The sequence below is a fragment of the Cervus canadensis genome, chromosome 4 (genome assembly GCF_019320065.1).
Source record: "Cervus canadensis isolate Bull #8, Minnesota chromosome 4, ASM1932006v1, whole genome shotgun sequence".
Lineage (NCBI taxonomy): Eukaryota > Metazoa > Chordata > Mammalia > Artiodactyla > Cervidae > Cervus > Cervus canadensis.
The window spans coordinates 81,120,362-81,142,330 of NC_057389.1; positions in this window are offsets into that span (position 1 = coordinate 81,120,362).

Genomic DNA, 21,969 nt, shown 5'->3' on the forward strand with positions numbered 1-21,969 from the left:
CTGAAAGGTTTTGTAGAAGTCCCTTAATTCCCTAGGGCCTCATTTTCTTTTCTTGTACACTGAGATATATGGACTAGTTAATCTCTAAGTACCCCCTTTTCACTTCCTAAAAAAGCATTTATAGCTAGAAACTTGGGAACCATTTACTGAACACCAACATGAAAGAGATCTGAAAAACCTAGACAGTGTGTCTCAGATCACATGGCCAGTGTGAGGTTACATGAGAATTTGAATGTAGGTGGCACAGTGGGTAAAGAGTCTGTCTGCAATGCAGGAGATCCGGGTTAGATCCCTGGGCTGGGAAGATCCCCTGGAGGAGGGCATGGAAATCCACTCCAGTACTCTTGCCTGGAAAATCCCATGGACAGAAGAGCCTGGCAAGCTACAGTCCATAGGGTCACAAACAGTCAACCCTATGGTTGCCATCTCAGCACAGCATGCACCATCTACCAAATAGCACTAGGAAGGGAACCAACAGCAAAAACTCTGAAAAGAAGAAAAACTCTAGAAATAGAAATAGTTTTCTAGAAACACTAAATTGAATCAACATTCTGCTGATACATTTGTTGTTGTTATTTTTAAGAAACTATCGGGATTGGGAATACATGTAAATCCATGGCTGATTCATATCAATGAAAAAAACAAAAAAATAAAAAATAAATAAATAAATAAATAAATAAAAAGAAACTACCTGGAAAAGAGATTTTATGGGCTAACAAGTACAAGTAGCCTTTCACAGGGCTGTGAGGTTGACTTAAGATACTTAGTTTTGTTTTGTTATGGATATTCAGCTTGTTTACATTCAGGCTTCAATCCTCATTCATTTTGTGACCTGGGGAAAATGACTTAACTGTTATACCTCATTTCTTAACTGTAGAATGGGCATGCTATTAATAGCATTTTCCCCACACGCCTTTTTTCAAGAACTAAATGAAACTAGTATCTGACCAACAAGCTTTTGACAAACACTGACTTGAAAACTGTTACAATGAAGGAGGGATATTTTACATATGCGCCTCACTGAGACACCAAATTATTTAAATATGTACCCCAAACATAAGACTCTACCTTTAAAAATTAGGCTATTAAGGGCAAATTTTGTAAAATTGTATTTTGTGATTAGTTTGTGTTTCTAAATTCAGGATATAATGAAGAAAATATCCAGTTTTAAAGTAATGATTGATTTGAGCTCAGTACTTAAAAGCTGTATCTTTGGAACTAGTTCAGACCTCTAGGCATTGAGAGACAAGGTTTCTCTTTTTCATTCCCAGAAGTACTCTTTCATCATACAGATTTTTTTCTTTACATGAGCCAACTTTCAAAATATTTGGAAACAGAAAGGATTCACTCTTAGGTTTCTTATCATTGCTTTGCTGGTGACCTTGATAAAGTCAATTGAGTTCCTTCACATTCTCCATAAAATGGAAGTAATAAATGGGACTATGAGGCAAATAAATTAATGATCTTTTGAGTGTGTAAAATCTTACCAAACTATTAAATATCAAAATATGAATATTTGAAAATAATGAATTTTTGTGTCCCCCAAAAGAAATAGATTAAGCATAGACTTTATTGATAAAACAAGATAAACAGCAAATGTTACAAATGCTACTTCATAGCCCCCAAGTAATGTATTTAATCCTGAAATATTGGAGAATTTATTGTGGATGTTCTCTAGCAGTATAATCTCTGCCCTTTGCTAGTCTGCCACCCCCTCTAAGATAAGTAGAGGCTTTTGCAGCTATTTTTAGTTTTAAATTAGTTTTAAATAGGGAAAACATTAATCTTGTGATTACCCTCCTCAAAGAGCTCCAAGACTGAGCTTTCATGGAGGTCACTCTGTTCCTCTGAGGGGTCTATAACCGAAGTTTCAAAGAATACCCAGCTAGCTAGTCCAGGAATGAAACTATGTGTTTATTTAAATATCTCACCAAGGAGGGCAAAACATGAGAATGATACGTCCTCAAACTTTTGCACAGAAATTCTTGGCAATAAATCTCGTTGACTCTTTGGAATTGGATAGGTCTGCTTAGTACATTGGACCGTTTTCCAAAATATCAGGTTATTGGCCACAGCTTTTGGTGGTGAGGTTTCTATGGGGCAAACACCTCTGGGGAGAAATCTGTAATTGGGGCATCCTAGAGGATGTCATTGGGGGATTGAATAGAATAGCCTCTGTGGTCAGCTATGATCCTCCCCCAGAGACATTTCTCAAAATGTAACTTCCCCCTCGTGCCCTGGGAAACCCCTACCTGCTTTCTTGGATTGTTCTACATTGCTGAATCATTCTCTACCTTTGCTTACACTTCTGGGTAATTTAAATCTAAGGAGTGAAAGTTTCCAAATGCTGTGAGATCACATTTTGCATTAATCAATTAATTCATTGGTCCATGTACATTACTGAGTACCTAACGGCTATCAGGCACTGTACTGGGCCCTCATTAGGTTTACAGAAATATATACATATACCTGCTCTTGAGGAGTAGACATGCTAGTTGGGAAGCAGAAAAAAGGTTAAACTCCTATCTATTACTTAACTTTTGAAGAAGCAAACATTCTGATAAAATTTTGCCCAAGATGCCCCTTAAGTTTGATTTGTTTCCATTTACCTTCTAGAAAGTCTTACTTCCCATTAGTTTTTAAATGAATGTTTTAAAATGTTTCAGAGAAATCAGTAAAATATGATAAATGAGTAAATGTTATTGAAGTATATAAATGTCTTAAATGATGTCTTCAGATCCTAGGACTACCCAATGTTTTCTTTTTGGAAATGTCTTTAAGATAGATTTAAAGAAAACATTTGGATTTAGGCCAAATGATGAACCCTAAGTTCTGGGAAACCAAATTAAATCAGTTAAATGATGAATAGAAAGAGTTCTCCCCTACAAACCAGTGCTAAAGTCTGTAAATGAGGAGAGGGTTGATACTCTGATCAGCTGACCGAAAAATAGTATCCACAGTGCCTGAAAACTCTGGTTAATCGGATGATAGTGATAATTTGTAATCATCTTTATTTTCTGCATATTTCCTAGTCAGCACACTGCTTTAGGTACAACAAATACTTAATAATTATGTCACAGAGAAGCGAATTTAACTGAGGTTAAGTGCCTGAATATCTACTTATCCTGTGGCCACTGAATATTGCCTGAGATAAACTTCCATACTCAGACTCTTAATGTCTATACTCTAACTCTTAAGGTCAGAAACATGAGAGGCCAGTTACTGTCTTTTCCTTTTTTCCCCCATTAAAAAAATTACTAGTAGGTCCTCTGTGAGGGAGTCGTGTGTGTGTGTGTGTAGGAATTTTCCTTAAGACTGACTCTCATTTGGGGGATAAGTTTTACTTTCTATCCATCCTTTGAGCCCCATGTAAAGAACATACTTAAAAGTAGAAATATTTTGGTGATTTTGTCTCTTTTAAGCTAAACCCATATTATATGAAATTCCTGCTTTTTAAAAGTTACCCTGTAACCACAGTTTGAAACGGAATTTAGCATGATAAACATTTACTTAAGAAACATACCAGGATAGAAGAGTTGGGTGATGGATTATCATACATTTAAACAGCCACTGGCAGAAACTAACCAACGCTTTTCCAGTCTAACTTGACTGGATCTTTTTGGCTGGCAGCCTTTCTGTACTCAGCTGAACTGGCACTCTTCATATTTTAAAGAGACACATGGATTTTCAAACTTAATCTTTAAATCCCTAATAGCTTGGTTTCTGCTATAACTCACTAATTCCCTTCTACTTGTTCTAACGAAAGGAAAGGTTTAACAAGGAGGGATAAAATTATTGTTGTTTTTTTAAATCAATAACAAGCTTTGAAATGAATGTGGAGCCTTTTGTTAAAGGAGACCAAAAGGCATTGCATTATGGCTTATCCTTTTTTTTTTTTTTTACATTTTCATGCATCCATTTTTCTTATCATAGATTTAATAGACAAGGTTTCAAGTTACTGTGTCATTTTCCTTTGTTCAATCACCTGTTTGACAAGAATACATGAAGAGTTTCCTACGTGGATGGCATTCTACTGGATATACACTGAATCAGATAACATCATTGGCTTTGAAATATTTAAAATCCAATAAAGAAGCTAAGGGTCACAAACATACATCAGATTTCAGACCGCGTGTGGACACAGAAGGATGTCTCTGCTGGTTGGTCATAATGAAAGAGGTGACATTTATCTTAGGTCTTAAAGAATAGATGGAATTTCTATATGCAAAATCAGGAGAAAGAAGAAGGATGAATGAGGGGGTGTAAAAGGTAAAAGATTGGAAAGTGGAGGATTTGGGTACTGGAAACATCCAGAAATTCACTTCAGGTGATCTCGGACATCAGGGTCTTCATTTGTAAAATGAACTATGTCAGGTGATTTCCACCTTCCTTTCCAGATCTATCATTCTATTGCCATGGAGAAGCATGGAATTAGCATGAACGGTCTGGAATGACCAGTAATTAAGATAAGCTGGTGCTGCTCAGGGATTCATGTTGAAAGAAAGAGTAGTAGGCTTTGGTCTTCAATATCAAACTGGGGAGACTACCTTCGGTACTATTAATAATAATAACAGGATCTAATGTTCAATAATATTATATTTAATGTGGAAGAACCACGATTTTTAAGTCTGCTCCACCCATCAGTTGACATTCAGAAAATGATCTTGAATGACCTGATGTTTGCATGAGGTTTTGTCACTCATCCTTTGGTGCTTCCAGTTATGTCAATTAATTGCTTCAGAAAAGTTTGGTTGTTTCTTCTCTTCTCAGAGACAAATCAGGCCCACTGATGGGTAAAATTTAGGTATTTGGGATCTTAAAGACACAACTAGTGTTGGCATCTCAAAGGAGGAGCCAAGCCCCTGCAGTGGCATCAGGAACTCCTCCTTCTATCTTGTTCTATACACATTGTTGGGTTTGGTTAACAGATTGGTTGCTTTGGGGACTCATGAAAGAAGATGTGTTATTTTGGTTTGTAAAATACTTGCAAGGGTAACTTTTTCTGAGCCAGGCTTGTTCAAGTTAGTAAACAGCCCCTACAGAAATACCACATGATCCCTCCCCCAGCCCCTCCTCAAAAAACGGAGTGAGAGTCTTCCAGCTAAACAGAGCTCCATCTTTTTATGCTATCATTGCTATTCCAAGGTATCACAGCTAACATGCGAAGAAGCAAAAAGCTGGGGGGTGGGCAGCTATAACAGTTTAGACTTCATCTGATGAACAGAGAGAAAGATTTTTTTTTTTTTTGAGTAGGGAATGGCTTTATCTGAATCATTTGCTACGAAGAATGATTTGGAGACAGAACACAACATGGGTAAGGGACACTGGAGGAGGGAGACGGTACAGGCAGAGAAACCTGGCAGGATACACTGTAAGAAGCTGGAACTAGATGGTAATATTAATAGTAAGACTGAAATGGAAGAGATTCAAGAAATAGTAAGGAGGAATAAGAGAATGATCTAGAAAAATGCTGTCCAATAGAAATATAAAGTAATTCACATATTTAAATTTTCTGGTGGCCACATCAAAATAAAAAGAAATAGGAGAAATTAATTTCAATGATAGTATTTCATTTTGCACAATATATCCAAAATAGTGTCATTTCAACAGGTAATCAATGTAAAAAAAGTATTAATGAAATATTTTACATTTCTGTTTACTGTACTAAGTGTTCAAAATATAATGTGCACTTTGCACTTAAATTTCATCTCAGTTCAAATTAGTCACATGTGATTAGTGGCTACCATATTGTTTAGTGCAGCTCCAAATGACAAATCATATGTGAATTGGCTCATGGAAGAAGAAAGGAGAGAGAAGCTTAGGATATGAATCTAAAGGAAGATGAAGCCTGGTTCTTTTATTAAACCTGGAAATGTTAGAAGATGCATGTGGTTGGGAAAAGAAATGGATATAGAGGATGAACTAGTAGTGAGCCTATCACTGTGACTTACAGGTTTCAATAAACAACTACAGGAAAATATGGAGTGGGCAATTGGAAAGGCAGGGTTAAAATTCAGCATGAAAGACAGAACTCAGAAATGAGATAAAGACTCAGAACTGGTTCTAAGAGGGAGACAAATGGGATGGTGATATTCAACGTGGTTATCAAGGGCAGGGAGAGGAAAGAGCCTTGAGAAATGCTGCAATTGAAGGGTACAAGAGTGAAGGCAATTTGGTACATGAAAAAGGGTCACAGCCGGAAGCCTGGGAGGAGATCGGGTCTGGGAAAGCCAGAGAGAGGGGCCCATACACTGCAGTCTGTTAGGATTCAGAAGACACACTGGCCTGGAGGGAAATGGAAGCACAATGAGAAAGTTGTGGTAAGAAATGTGTGTTTTAAGTTTGAGATTCATTCTTCTCTTCACTGACCTTAGAAAAACTGTCTTTCTGAGTTTCCATTGTTTAACTGTAATAATAAAATAATAGAAAAAAGTGAAAGCTGCTCAGTTGTGTCCGACTCTCTGTGACCCCATGGACTCTACAGTCCATGGAATTCTCCAGGCCGGAATACTAGAGTGGGTAGTCTTTCCTTTCTGCAGGGGGTCTTCCCATCCCAGGGATCGAACCCAGGTCTCCTCCAGTGCAGGTGGATTCTTTATCAGCTGAGCCACCAGGGAAGCCCAAAATAATAGAAGGTAACACATATTACTTGTTTCCTCTTCTGCACCAAATACTGTGCTAAGAGCTTTACAAACACTACCTTATCTAGTTTTCACAAAAGACTTATGATATCAATTTTAGGGAGTATGCTGTGATAAGAGTATTATTAGATGACGATATGGCTAAGGAATCCATTTATCACTTATTCTAGACACCCTTCTTTTTAATGAAGCTTTCAAGAGGTAGACAGATGTATATGGGACATGGAAAATAGAAGATTCATAAGTTTATTTCATGTACATACATATACTTTTTAATCCTTCCCCCAAGAAACAGTGCTTATGTCAGTTTAAAAGTAGATTTTCTTTGGCTGTCTGTTACATTGTCCCCCAAACACCAAGTTATGTGAGGACTGATCCTGAAGTCAACTTTGCTGTACTAATTTGGTCTGAAGTCTCTTTAAGGAATCTGCTGCCAATTCAGGAGACATAAGAGATGCAAGTTGGATGCCTGGGTTGGGAAGATCGCCTGGAGGAAGAAATGGCACTCTCTTCCAGTCTTGTTACCGGGAGAATCCAATGGACAGAGTAAGATGGCAAGCTGCAGTCCATGGGTTCACAAAGAGTTGGATATGACTGAGTGTGTATGCACACACACACACTCTTTGCTCAGAGATCTAAAATGTATCTAAGACAGGAGAAAGACATTACATTTTAGACTTCTGGTACAGGTTAACCTTGATTATTCTTGCCTTGTGTTTGGCATAAACCTGTGATTTAATTCAAGATCCTGCCTTCCCTTATCTTCTTAAATAGATTATTGATCTTCAAAAAACTGGGCCTAAAAATGGCATTGGTTTTTTTCAAATGAGTAATAGCCAACTTTTTGTGCAAGTTGCTAATTTGAAAATGTAAGAAATTATTTTTACTCAGCCATAGCAAAGTAGTCAGCATGTGTAGAGTGCTATCTATGTACCAGGTATTCTATATGACAACTGTGAATTAATTCATGTGATTATCCCAAGACCCTGTGAGATAGATGCCGTTATTATCTCTATTTTACAGAGTAAGGCTAGGCAGAGGACATTTATGTTACTTGCTCAAGATCACACAATAAATAAATTGGAGAGCAGGATTCAAAGACAGTGTGGCTTTAACCCCTATTATATTTCAAATGGAGGAAATGGATATCTGGAATTCATAGAAACATTCTAAAAAGTTTAGGCTGCAATTTAAGAACCAATTACAATTTCTTAATCAAAATCACAAGCTAATTGGAGATTCTGTCTTTTCATTATATCAATGCTCATTTACTTAGTATCTATGATACAGCATAGCAATGGAAGACATGGTCATGCATAATTATAATAAAGAGTTCTTGCCCTTGAATTAGCTATAATCTAGTTGGGAAGACAAAACTGATGCACAGAACATTCAGAGAGCACTAAAAGGATGTAGTTAAATATTAAATCGAATGGTGCATAAAATTGTACACTAGATAGGCAAGAAGAGGGGGAATTCAGAGGACTGGTGGGCTAGGGAGGAGTCACAAAGGATCTTAAATGATAGGAAGAAGCTGGATGAGGAGCTAGAAGACTATACTTGTCAAGAAGATCAAGGTGAAAATAAATGGAAGCTATTTAGCACTTGAAATAATATTCCACTATCTGGATGTACCACCGTTTATTTATCCATTTACCAACTATAGAACATCTCGGTTGTTTCAAGTTTTAGCATTTGCTCAGTTTTTCTGTGTACCTAAAACTGCTCTAAAAAAATAAAGTCTGTTTTAAAAAAAGGTAAGTGGAAGTTCGGGAAGAGGAATGATCATGGTGCAATGGTTTCTTCTCCTCATTCCTCTCTCTCCATCTTCTTCATCTTCTCCCTCCACTTCCTCTCTCTGTTACACCTTCACATTCATACATCATACATCCATGCTTGTGGCACTATGCATGTGTATGTAGGTAAATATACATAGGTTTACTTCTAAATAATATTTGTCTTCCACCAGTCTTAAAATGTTTCTGATAAACTCAGAAGCATGATAGGTTGCTGGGAGATGACAATCTGTAATTTTTAAATCTGCATTTTACACCTAACCCATAAAATCAGAGGGTATGAGAAAGAAATGAGGTATTGGCTGCCCCTGACTAAATCTGACAAAAATATCCTCCTTTCAGAAATCAGGGGCAGGTCAACACCTGCATCAGGGAGATATTTTTATTAAAAGAGAACTCTTTATTTGGCAAAATTGACTGTTTTTTGATTGACACCATACTTTAGTCTTACCTGTACACATTCTTGGTTTATCACTGCTATGGGCAATAGAGAGAAAATTGCTCTGTAATATTATACCTCTGAGTTCAACAATAAAATCTAAAGAAAAATAAAATATTCCTCCAGTACAGTGAGTTAGGTGACAGAGATGAAAATTCAGTTTTATGGGTTGAAGTAAAGTTATGAATCATGGGTGTTATTACCAAAACAACTAGTTTTATAAGACCAGGATAAGGAATTCTTATATAAAATTCACAATATCCTCTGTTACCTTGATTGTATAAAACAAAGGGACCGACATTTCTGTCTTAATTTTGAGACATAGTAAATTGGATTGGACTGGTCACAGGATTTTTACAACTGGTAAAAATATATTACTTTGTTTTTAACTGAAAACTTCTGTGATTCACAGACTAGTACTTAAAAACTATCTCTTCCAACATCAACTGAGTATGATATTCTTGTTGTAGTATTGTATTTTTAACAACCTCCACGAGCAGTTTCTGGAGCAGTAGCCAGATCTGTATTCTGCAGATGTACTTAACTGGGTCAGTGCTATTTAGACACTATCATATCTGTAAGTTCACTGACACAGTATAACCAGGGGCAAGATTGATCCTCTCCTCTTTTCTTTTACAAAACCCATCATGAACTCATAGATGTGATAAAAAGCATCAGCAGTAGCATTATTTCTGATTCCATCAATAAGAGGTCTATCTGTATGTGAGATTTTGTGCCCGTGTATGTAACCAAGACAATAGCTTCTTGGAGTAATCAGATATATTCTATAATTCTGGAGTCACTTTTCCTTTAATATTTAAGTAAAAAGTTCATTGATTCCTCTTTTCATATATTGTTGCAAACCTAGAATATTTTTCAGTAACTACATTTATTTTTTTGTTGTTGTTGGGGTTTTGTTTGGTAAGGGATATTGCTTTACATCTTCCCTGATGACTTCTGCTTTCTAGTTCTTGTTCTATTGAATTCTCAATCTCTTCTTAGCCTTTCACTCACTGTTAGGCCATTTTCTGCACTGCTTTATACCATCTGAATCTCTCTACTAGCATAATTCCTTTGAATACAGGCTATGTGTCTAGCAGATTTCCCTGAAGGACTTGTAGTGCTAAAGAAGAGTTATATAAAATATGCAGCATATTTGACAGGCTGACTTTCAGTGTTAGTCTTGTTCTTAAACTCAATCTTCTTTTTGAGTTAATTTTTACTGGTTAACTTGACTTTGCCTGCAGTCTACTGTCATATTGTTGGGTTCCTCTCTCTTCTTCAACTATTTCTCTTTCTCTTCAGCTTGCTAATCCTTAATCACCAAATTCCTGTTCACTTCTTCTCTAGAATAGTTTATGTATATCATCAAGTTATAGAAGAATATTTCCAAGTATGTTTACACTAGCCTCTGCTCCGAAGCCCTAATCTTCATCATCAAAACACTCCTTGATATTATTTCTGTGGTTAACTTGTACACTTAAAATGTTTTCCTAAAGAGCAATATATGCTGAAAATATTATAGAAGAAATGATGCATCTTGGGGTTGTTTCAAAATAATCTGGAGGAGAGGCATAGGCAGAGGTAGATATGAAACAATGGTGACTATAGGTTGTTATGTCAGTATTGCTGTGTTTTTTCAGTAATGATCATGACTGTTGAAGCTGGGTGATGGATACATGAGCTCCATTATGCTTTTCACTCTACTTCTGTATATATTTAAAATATCCTATAATAACAAGCTGATGCTTTTCTACCTGATATATGTATATATATGTATAAGTATATATAAATATATAACATATAATTTATATATTAGTTAATATGTACTATTATAAAGTATAGTATATACTATATGATTAATAATTTTACTATATATAAAGATATATACAATATCTATAATTAGTGTAAACAATTTAAGTGATTAGTAGACTAAAAGCTGGAGGACAAAAGCAAATATTGGATGAAAGACAAAGTTAAAGGCACACTTAGAGATTTTTTAAGAAGAAATACAATGATAGAAAATATATTAGTTTGTGCTACTAAACAACCAATGAATCACTGAAGAAATCAAAGAGGAAATAAAAAAATACTTCAAGACAAATTAAAACAAAAAATATGATAATCCAAAACCTATGGGACACAGCAAAAGCAGTTCTAAGAAAGAAGTTAATAGCAATACAATCTTACCAAGAAACAACAAAAATCTCAAATGGACAAACTAATGTTACATATAAAGCAACTAGAGAAAGAACAAGCAAAACCCAAAGTTAGTAGAAGGAAAGAAATCATAAAGATGAGAGAAGAAATAAATGAACAATAGAAAAGGCCAATGAAACTAAGATTTGGATCTTTGAAAAATTAGGAAAATTGATAAAACTTTACCCAGACCCATTAAGAGGGAGCTCAAATAATTAAAATTAGAAATGAAAAAGAAGTTATAATTGACACCACAGAAATACAAAGAATCATAAGAGACTATTACAATCAAGTCTATGCCAATAAAATGGATCAACTGGAAGAAATGGACAAATTCATAGAAAGGTACAGGCTTCTAAGACTGAACCAGGAAGAAAGAGCAAATAGTAATGACAATCACAAGTATTGACATTGAAATTGTGATTTTAAAACTCCCAATGGAGTAGCATTGACATGTAAACGCTACCATGTGTAAATTAGATAGCTAGTGGGAAGCTGCTTTATAACACAGGGAGCTCAGCTCAGCGCTCTATGATGACCTAGAGGTATGGAGTGGGGTGGGGTGGGAGGGAGGATTCAAGAGGGAAGGGATCTCTGTATACACTGACTTTGTTGTACAGAAGAAATCAACACAACATTGTAAAACAATTACACTCCATTAATAAAGTTAACAAATAAATAATTCCAACAAACAAAAGTCCAGACTAGATGGCTCCCCAGGTGAATTCTATGAAATATTTAGAAAAGAGGTAACATCTATCATTCTGAAACTATTTTTTTAAATTACAGAGGAAGGATCATTCCCAAACTCACTCTATGAGGCCACCATCACCTTGATACCAAAACCAAAGAAAAAATCACAAAAAAAGAAAATTGCAAACCAATATTACTAATGAATGTAGATTCAAAAATAGTCAACAAAATACTAGCAAAATAAATTTAACAGGACATTAAAAAGGGTCATATACTCAATCAAGTGGGATTTATTAAACAGATGGGAGAGTTCTTTGATATTCACCAGTTGATTGGTATATAGACCACATTAACAAATTAAACATTTAAACCATGTGACTCTCTTAATAGATGTCAGAAAAGCTTTTGACACAATTCAACATCCACTTATGACAAAGTTCTTCAGAAAATATGCACATAGAGAACATATCTCAACATAATAAACGTCTTGTATGATAAGCCCACAGATAATATTCTCAAGGGTGAATAGCTGAAAGCATTTCCTCTAACACCAGCAATGAGAAATGGGTGCCCACTCTGACCACTTTTATTCAACATAATTTTAGAAGTCCTAGAAATGGTGACCAGAGGGAAAAAAAAAGAAATAAAAGGAGTCCAAAGTGGAAAACAAGAAGTAGAACTGTTTGCAGATGACATGATATTATACAAAGAAAATCCTAAAGGTGCTACCAGAAAACCACTAGAGTTCATCAGTGAATTCAGTAAAGTTACAGGATACAAAATTAATACATCAAAGTCTGTTGCATTTCTATACACTAACAATGAAAAATCAAAAAGAGAAATTAAGGAAACAATGCCATTTACCATCACATGAAAAAGATAAAATACCCAGAAATAAATCTACCTAAGGAGGCAAAAGATCTTTACTTAGATAACTATAAGATGTTGATGATAGAAATTGAAGATGACACAAACAGATGGAAAAATATACCATGTTCTTTGACTGGAAGAATCAACATTTTCAAAATGACTATTGAATCTGACAATCTACAGATTCAATGCAATCCCTATCAAATTACCAATGGCATTTTTCATATAATTAGAACACAAAAATCTTAAAATCTATATGGAAATACAAAAGACCCTAAATAGCCAAAGCAATCGTGACAAAGAAAAATAAGAGCTGGAATAATCAGGCTCCCTGACTTCAGACTGTATTATAAAGCTACAGTAATCAAAACAGTATGATACTAGCACAAGAACAGAAATACAGACCAATGGAACAGGGCAGAAAGACCAGAAATAAAGCCACACACCTATGGTCAATTAATACATGAAAAAGGAGGCAAGAATATACAATGTAGAAAAGACAGCCTGTTTAAGAGCTGGGAAAACTGGACACCTACACATAAAAGAATGAAATCAGAACACACCACCATACACAGAAATAAACTCAAAATGGATTAAAGACCTAAATCTAAGGTCATGTAAAACTCTTAGAGGCACAACACTCCTTGACGTAAAGCACAGCACATCTTCCTGGATCTGTATCCTGAGAGTAATGAAAATAAAAACAAGAATTAAAAATGAGACCTAATTAAACTTAAAAGCTTTTGCATAGCAATGGAAACCATATTTGAAAGAAGACAACCCACAGAATAGGAGAAAATATTTGCAAATGATGTGACTTATAAGGGCTTAATCTACAAAATATACAAATGAGCTCATACAGCTGAATAGAAAAAAAATTTAAAAATGAGCAGAAGATCTAAATAGATGTTTCTCAGATGGCCACAAAGCACATGAAAAGGTGCTCAACATCACTAATTGAGAAGTGCAACTCAGAACTACAGTGAGTATCACTTCACATTGGTCAGGATGACCATCATCAAAAAGTCTTCAAACAATAAATGCTGGAGAGGATATGGAAAAGAGAACCCTTCTGTTTTGTTGGTGGAAATGTAAATTGGTGCATCCACTGTGAAGAACAGTATGGAGGTTCCTTAAAAAATGAAAAATAGGAATACCATATGATCCAGCAATCCCTCTCCTGGGCATATATCTGAAGAAAGCCATAATTTGAAAAGATACATGTACCCCAGTGTTCACAGTGATGTTATGTACAATAGCCAAGACATGGAGTCAACCTAAATGCCCATTGACAGAGGAACGGATAAAGAAGATGTGGTACATATATACTATGAAATATTATTCAGCCATAGAGAAGGATGAAATAATGCCGTTTGCAACAACATGAGTGGACATAGAGGTCATCATACTAAGTAAGTCAGACAAAGATAAACAGATATCATATAATATCATTTATATGTGGAATCTAAAAAAAAGTGATACAAATATACTTATTTGCAAAACAGGAACAGACCTACAGATTTAGAAAACAAACTTATGGTTACCAAAGAGGAAAGGTGGGGAGGAGGGATAAGTTAGGAGGCTGAGATTAAAATATACACACTACTGTATATAAAATAGATAATCAACAAAGACAGGACAAATACAGTACAAGAACTGCTGAAGACAGGGGTTCAGTCCCTATCCGGGAAGATCCCACATGTGGTGGAACAACTACGTCTGTGCACTACAACTATCGAGCCTGTGCTCCACAACAAGGGAGCAAAAGAAGCCACCGCCACCTCAGTCAGAGAGTAGCCCTTGCTCTCCACAACTAAAGAGAAGCCTGCACAGCAGTGAAGATCCAGCACGGCCAAAAATAAGTAAATACAATTTAAAAGGCACATTAGAAATATTTTAAGAAGAGATGTATTGATAACAACTGTATTAGTTATCTTTCAGTGCATAGGAAATTATGACAAATTTAGTGGATGACAACAACAAATATTCATTATCCCAAAGTCCTGTGGGTCAGGAATCTGACCATGGCTTAGATGGATGTCTTTGGATCAAGGTCTCACACAGCTGCAAGCAAGTTGATGATCAGAACTTAAGTCATTCCAAGGCTTGACTAGGTAAGTATCTGTTTCCAAGCTCATTTATGTTGCCCTAGGCAGGTCTCAGACCCTCACTGATCGTTGGCCAGCGACATTAGTTCCTTGCCCATGTGTGTCTCTCCACTGGGTAGCTCTACAACACAGCACTGGTTTCTTTAGAGAGGGATTGTGTGTGTGTGTGTGTGCTCAATCATGTCTGACTCTTTGCGACCCCATGGACTGTAACCTGCCAGGCTCCTCTGCCCATGGAATACTCCAGGCAAGAATACTGGAATGGGTTTGCCATTTCCTGTTTCAGGGCATCTTCCCAACCCAAGGATCAAACCTGAATTTCTTGCATCTCCTGCACTGGCAGGCAGATTTTCTACCACTAGCACCACCTAGGAAGTCCCGAGAGTGATAAGAGACAAATTTAAGCTAGAAGCCACAGTCTTTCATCTCCTAATTTCAGATAACATGCCTTTGCTTCTGCTATATTCTGTTTGTTACAGGCATGTCAGTAAATCTAGCCCAAAGGGAGAGAAATACATAATGTTAGAATACCAAGAGGTGAGGATCTCTGGGGGACATGAAGGAGGCCGTCTACTACACAGTCTTTAGGCCCCAGTGATTCACATTCAAAATACACACTCCCCCTTCCTAGGTCCTCAGGGTCGCATTCCTTTACAGTATCATCTCAAAGTCCAGATTTTTATCATCTAAATTAGGTCCAGATACGGATGATATTTCTCAGGTATAGTTTCTTAAATATAGCTTTTTGTGCACAATTTTCCTCAACATACAGATCTGTGATCAGCATACAGATCCAGGTGATCTGCTCCTCACACACTCAGTATATAATGGTGAAATAGGCCTATAGGATAGCCATTATAAACATTCCTAATCAGAAAAAGCAAAAAATGGGAGCCACAAAGGAGAATCTGGTGAATAGGAATTCTTAAATCTAACTGGGAAAATCTAACTGGCAATCCCTTGATTAGTCCCAGCAATTGTTCTTCATGGCTTTTGACGATGCCCTCTGGCCTTAAATTGGTTGGCTTGGTCTGCATAGCAATACCACAGGCTGGGTGGCTTAAACAACTGAAATTTATTTTCTCACAGTTCTGGAGGCCAGAAGTCCCCTGTCAACGGGCCAGCAGTGTTGATGTCTGATGAGGCCTCTCCAGACAGCAGATAGCCACCTTCTTTCCATGTCCTCACATGGCCTTTCCTCTGCGCATGTGCGATGAGAGAAAGAGATCTGAGGTCTCTTCCCTCAAAAAGATGTTGGTCCTGTCCAGTTAGGGCTCTACTCTCATGACCTCCCTTAAGCCTCATGGCCTCCTTGAAGGCTCTATATCCAAGTATAGTCTCATTGAGGGTTGGAGTTTCAACATATGCATTTTGAGAGATTCAATTCAGTTCATAATAGGTTCTTAATTCAGCCTCTTGCCTCATCCTTCCATTTCATAAAAGATATCACATTTGCCCATGAGTAGTTTTCCCAGCCTACTTTCTGATATCTTGGGGGATCCATTTGCCTCTTTGTACTTTTATGCTGCCTCTGTCCTTTTCAACCCAAGGTGGCATGGTACATCTTTAATCTCAAAGAGCCTTTTTTATGACTGAATCATTCTCTGAGGCCCTACCTTTCATCTTGCTGAGGTCTTAACAAAAGATTTTGCTATCATACCCTCAGCTTTATCTCTAGGCCAACAGCATAATATTATGTCTTTGGTATTTTTGCCAAAAATGCATAACTGAATTTAATCATGAGGAAACATCAGACAAACCCAAATTGAGAGGCATTCTACAAAATAACTAACTGATATTCTGTAAAAGAGACAAGGTCATGAAAGATGAAGAAAGCCTAAGGAACCATCTCAGATTAAAGGAGACCAAAGGTATATGATTAAAAGAGATGAAAGGGTGTGACAACTAAATACAGCATGGGGTCCAAGATTGGATTCCAGTCCAGAAAATGGACATTAGGGGAAACTTGGCAAAATCTGAACAAAATATGTAGATTACTCAATAGTACAGTAATTTAAGGAAGCTAGATGAAAGTGTACAGGCATAGTACAATATTATTTTAGAAACATTTTTTGTAACTGTGATAGTCAAAATAATAAGCTTTCTTAAAGCTTTAAATAATTTACCAAGGAGCAGTTATACAGAAAAGATGTGAATTTTAAGAGTGTAGGCTAGGAAGTAGTAGCAGAGGAATTGTCAGAAAAATGAGCCAACAGGTAAAACACATTACTTAGGCATTTCCCACTATTTCAGGTTTGAGGCCTCCATATTAAACTGATTATGGTCAGGAAAATTTGGTCTGTGTTGAACATTGAATATATATGTTGATTTTGCTCATTTTATTTTTGTTTTATAGATAGAAATGTAAAGATACAAGATAGAAATCTTTTCCATTCCATCATTTAATGTCAATTCAATAAATTACTCATTTGTAGGTCATTTATCTTCATAGCTATTAAATAACAAACCAATAAGTATATAATAGTACATACTCAAATAAGCAGTGATGGCATAGCAGAAAAAGTCTTATCCCTATAGGTTTGCATGCTGGAACGCTGTTACGTTAGTGGAATGTTAGTATCACGGTCTTACAAGAAATAAGACAAAGTAAAACAAAGAATGTCCATTATCTGGAGCCAGGGCCACAAATCTAAGCTTAGGACTGGTTATCCCAGGGGCATGGGAAATGAAAATTTGTGTACCATGTGGGTGGAGACACTGAGGCATAGTTTAAGTTTGCCTCAAGAATGACACTGAGGCATAGTTTCAGTTTGTGCTGACATGCAGGGATATATTCAGCTCCAATCTGGCAAGTTTGCAAAACCAAAGCTCTCGTTAGACAGTCCTAATTCAAAACTGAAGTCATATCATATGGGTTAGAGCAATATAGACTTGTATCCAGTTTAGCCAAGCAGGAAAGAAATGCTATATGATTAAGATAATTCCAAGAGAATAATAGTCAGTGAAAAAGGGTAGACATGGATAGTGGAGTATAGAGTAGTAATTAGCACATTTTTTTATCATCATAGTTTCTGTTGCTGCCCTTTCCCAGTGACATGAGGTTTGGAATGATAATCAGTTCTGATCTTTGGTTTCAGCATAGCACACCCTACCTCATAGGTGTTACTGTGCACATTAATTAAAGAAATGCATATGTCAAGAACATGACACAATAAGTATTTGATCAACGGCAGCCTCCATTTACGTCCTGATGATGTGAAGCCACATCTAAGCAGACTAATGGAGAAGGCAATGGCACCCCACTCCAGTGCTCTTGCCTGGAAAATCCCATGGACGGAGGAGCCTGGTAGGCTGCAGTCCATGGGCTTGCTAAGAGTCGGACATGACTGAGCAAATTCACTTTCACTTTTCACGTTCATGCATTGGAGAAGGAAATGGCAACCCACTCCAGTGTTCTTGCCTGGAGAATCCCAGGGACAGGGGAGCCTGGTGGGCTGCCATCTACGGGGTCGCACAGAGTCGGACACGACTGAAGTGACTTAGCAGCACCAGCAAGCAGGCTAATGTTTTGGGGAGAAGTGTCCAACAAAGACACTGGATAACAAAGCAGATACAAGGAAAAAAATTGAAAGAACTTTCATGACCATTTTTTCATATTCCATGAGTTAAGGCAAAAATGATAGCTAAATAAGCCTTGGAAGTTTCAGGGTTCCACTCAGATACTACGGATCTGTGACTTAATCCAGAAAGACTATTTTTGGCCTCTCTGCCCATAGGTGGAAGTGGAACTAATGTGTTCATTTTATTGCACAGGAAATGAAGATAATTCAGATATAGCAGCATGTCTTTTTTTTTTTTTTTTTAGCAGCATGTCTTAAAGAAGCATTAATAATACCTTGGATAAGATAATTCTGAACCTGGTCCCCTGAAGAATGGGTAGGTGGGGAGAATTCAGTAACTGGAAACTAAGGGATCCTGAAGATGAATTTATCAGGCTTGCATTTCATATGCATGAACTGAAGTTCAAAAATATAATGCTATTTTCTACAATTAAAATATATCTTCTGATGTTGAGCCTTCATTTGGGTTCATGCACACAAACATAATTTATTTTAGGTAAACTCAGTGAAAATATGGTAATTTCTCAGACAATCTTAGTTTATAATGCAGAAACATTGTGGATAGAGGTTGCTTTTTGGCTTTTATCCCTGGATTTGAGTCTAAGAATGAGTGGGTTGATACAGAAATTTTGCTCCAAATCCATGCAATATTCTTGGGAAGGAAGTCATTTGCTTCTTTGTCCTGTTGTGTTCTGACCCTATGCAAATGTGCTTTGACAGGTAACTTACCTGCTTTGATTTTCAGGCACATCTCATGGCTTACCACCTGCCAAAATGCATAATTTTACATTCAATGTTTGATTGTTAGACTCTGCCCAAGGTTTGTCTATTTAAAAGTTTGTGATGCTGCCATGGTCTCTGGTTATCACACTGCATTTTCCCAGGCCCAAACTCCAGTATTCTCTTGGTTTCCCTTTCCATGTCCTAATTTTTCTCCCCATCTTGAGATTCAGAGTTCAGGCATGCTCAGAGGCTCTCACTCCATCCCTGACACTGTCTCTGACTCATCTCTGCTCTGTTATCTGCAAACTCCGTTCTCATTAAGGACATTGGCTTGGTGTCTGATCCTGGAGTTCAGACTGCACCGGTGAAGTATTCTTTTCTATTGTAATGGTACCAGGAACTTTACCAGCTAGTGAGCCTCACTCAGAATGCAAGAGATGTGTCCTTTTTGTTATCAGAAATCAAAATTTAAGGGACAATTCCATTGTTTTTTTCCTCCATCTTCAGGTGTCAGGTGAGAGATGGGGAGGGGCAGGGGCAGGACACAGGAATAGACAAAAGTCTTTAGTCTTGCTTCTTTTTTTTGTTTGTTTGGGTTCTTGCTTCTCTTCCAAATTTTTTTTAGCACAGTTCAGATGTTTTCTGGTCTTGGGGCAGGGGTAGAAGCATGGGTGAGCTTTACCAAATTGCTTTTACTTTCAAGACTTTTTGGTCAAACATTAAAGAAAGTGAAGTCGCTCAGTCGTGTCTGACTCTTTGCAACCCCATGGACTGTAGCCTACCAGGCTCCTCCCTTCATGGGATTCTCCAGGCAAGAGTACTGGAGTGGGGTTGCCATTTCCTTCTCCAGGGGATCTTCCTAACTCAGGGATCGAACCAGGGTCTCCCACATTCCAGGCAGACGCTTTAACCTCTGAGCCACCAGGGAAGCCCAATCCCACATTAATGCTTTTGAACCTAGGAGCCAAGAATCTAGAGTGTTTGCTCCCCAGCCCTATCAGAGAAGAGATTCTAGGTGGATGACAGCCCCATATCTCAAGACCTATCATGGAATGAGCACAGGAGGAAAAGATGAATTGGTATCAAATGATAACCCTGACAAGTAAATATTGTTCAGGTCTAATGTGGCTTCTTATAGAATTCCTCCTGTTAACACCTCTGCTAATAGTAGCTTGTAGAGCACACTAAAAAAGCATTCTAGCATCTCATACACTCCTCTGATAGCGCACCACCAGTTCTCCTTGGAGGGGTATTCCCCTCCCTGTTATCAGGTTTCCTGTGGTCTCACAGGCTCATCCAACTTTCCCTTCACTTTCCTGGTTCTTATCCCTCAGACATAAGGTAAATTTCAATTGTCTCAAGACATCTTTCCCAAGCATATATCTTCTTTGATGAGCTAAAACTTAATTCCTTCAGTTTTCGTTCATTTAGGATTTATTTCATGATTGTTATAGTTTTTTCTTCTACAAGAATATGTCACTTGAATGTAATGATCATGCCACATACTCTATTCACATGCTATGAATTGTTTATCATGTTATTAGTACACGGTGGATGCTAAATACTGATTCATTGTTCTACATTGGTTTAAAAAGAAACATGAAAGTTTAAGCAACCTTATAAATTGTTTTCTAAGTTTTAACAACAGTTTGATTTGTGTTTCCTGGACACATAAAAGGTTTCTGAAAAAGCAAAACTGAATAAACCTAATTTCCTAAATTTTTACCAAATGATTTACGATTAAATATTGATCATAGATATGAAAGGCTTTTAAATTTTCTGAGGAAACAGTCTGGTTTGCTTCTGTATATTTATCATTACTTTTTTACATCATGTTATGCTGTTTTCTGAGGCAGCTGTCCTTGCCATTTTAAAGGTCTCTTTACAAGGCATGGATAAAAAAAATATGCTAATAAAGCAAAGAAAGACCAGTACACCATGAATATAAAGATTAGAGGAATGATTACATTATTAATATCATCTACAATAATAATTTCTTAGAATGTCTTATAGATAAAAATAAATTAACTAAAAATTCTAATGAATAGATCAGAACCATGTTCATTTATAAGTTAGCTATATAATAGTATATTATTCTATTATTATTATTTTTGTCTTATTAATAAGATTTGATTTTGTCAGTATTCCATCCATCTGTTCATTCATTCAACAAATGATTATTAAGCACTACTCGCTAGGCACTGAGGTTACAATAGTCTTTACTATCAAAATAACTTAAAATTGTAGTTTCTAATTCTATTAACCAATTTAATTTTCTATGTCAGAAAGAACTATAATTGAAATTAGATTTTTTTCAAGGGGATTTACCTGGTGGTCTAGTGGCTAAAACACCATGTTCCCAATGCTGGGGGCCCAGTTCAATTCCTGGTCAGGGAACGAGATCCCACATGCCACCAACAAAGAGTTTGCATGCCTCAACTAAAGGTCCTTTGCACAGCCAAATATATAAATAATAATTTTTTTAAAAAGAGGTTTCCCTGGTGCCTTAGTGTTAAAGGATCTGCCTACCAGTTCAGGACACACATGTTCAATCCCTCATCTAGGAAGATCCTGCATGCAGCAAAGCAATTAAGCCCATATGCCACAACTACTGAGCCTGTGCACTAGAGCCCAGGAGCTGCAACTACTGAGTCTCGAATGCTCTATAGCCTGTGATTTGCACCAAGAGAAGGCACTGCCAGGGGAAGCCTGTGCACCACAACTAGAAGGGCCCCAGCTCATTGCAACTAGAGAAAAGCCTGCCCAGCAACAAAGACCCAGCACAGCCAAAGAATGAAAGCAAATAAATAAAAAGACTTTTTTTCAAGCATCTTATAAACTCCCCAACCAGCATTATTTTTGTAAACACTTTTAGAAACTTTTAAAATATTTCATGAATATGTTTAAAAGTTAAAAGAG